The sequence below is a fragment of the Octodon degus genome, unplaced genomic scaffold (assembly GCF_000260255.1).
Source record: "Octodon degus isolate 3935 unplaced genomic scaffold, OctDeg1.0 scaffold00105, whole genome shotgun sequence".
Classification (NCBI taxonomy): Eukaryota; Metazoa; Chordata; class Mammalia; order Rodentia; family Octodontidae; genus Octodon; species Octodon degus.
In genome coordinates this window covers 9,644,733-9,646,139 of record NW_004524681.1, presented here as the reverse complement: position 1 = coordinate 9,646,139, position 1,407 = coordinate 9,644,733, and positions in this window count along the sequence as shown.

Below are 1,407 nucleotides of genomic sequence, written 5' to 3'. Positions count from 1 at the left end.
TGAATAACTACTACAAAGACAATATGCAATGTATTAATTATTCTAACTGACCTACTAACCTGTTTTGAAACTGTGTTTGCTACTGCTTTCTCAATAAAATTAATATAAAAAAACAAAAGTGGCTTAAAAACAAAGCAATAACAAAAGTTGTTAAAAATTAAAAAGAAAAATGTAAGAATAAAAATTAAAATATTCTAAGCATTAACTGCTCTTTTGAATAGATGAGGAGAAATTGGCAGTACCATCATCCAAATTTTCCTGCATATGTACATAAATACATGTTCTTCCCTTCTTTCTTTTGTCATTTTCCTCATCCCAGTTTTTCCTTCTCATTGAACAAATTATTTTAATTTTTTTTATTTTGCTTTATTTTTAATTTTTTTAAAGAGAGTACAACACACTTTAAAAAAGAAAAATTACAAGTGATACAGAATTTCATTTAACAAAATAATATGAATTTCACAGTATTTGTTGTAGTGCATAGTGTTGTCTTGAAACTAGTTGTTCATATTACCAGATGTATGCATGTACAATTGGAAGAAGAAAGAAAAAAATGAAGAAGTATATAAGAAATTAAGAAGGCAAAAAGGTCAAAGAATTGAAAAAGGAGACAAAGCAAATTAAAAATTAACTGCTGCTTTCCACAGACCAGCATAAATCCACACTACAGTTATTCAAAATCATCCTGCTTACATACATAGATATATCTCTCTCCCTCACTACTCCTGTCTTCCTCAACTCAGTAATTCCTTCATTTTGAACAAGTTCATTGAACAAATTCTTTCTTGTTCATAGTATCCATTGTACCTTTTAGACTATATGTACCCTTTCAGGTTCTCATATTCACAAGAGGATATGATGTTTGCACATGTGGGTCTGATTGATAACACTTACCAATACAGTCTCTAGTCACATGCATATACCAACAAAAGCCTTAAATTAATCTTTTTTTTAAATGTCTTAGTTTGATAAAATCACATTTGTCTATTTTTGCTTTTGTTGCCTACATGTTTGTGTTCTTATGAAAATGCCATTGCTTATGCCAGGGTCGTCAAGTGCTTTTGTCTAGTATTTACTTTTCTTTATTATTTTTTTTATTTTAATGCAAAAAAAGATAAAATATCAATGAAGCAGTATCAAAAAAGTTCATAGGATAGTTACAATAATTAATACAATGCATATTGTTGTCTTAATAGTAATTATTCAGAGGACAAGATACAAACATGATATTTCTTCTAAACAATATTAGTTTAGACAAGATATCATGTCTGCATCTTGTAGTATGAACTGCCTTTCTGAACTGCCTCTGTTACAGGGTAATGATGTCAGGAAAAGAAAACCTTTCCTCCCAATTAACTAAGAGAAAGTAGCTGTATATCTATCCTAACTATATATATATATATATAT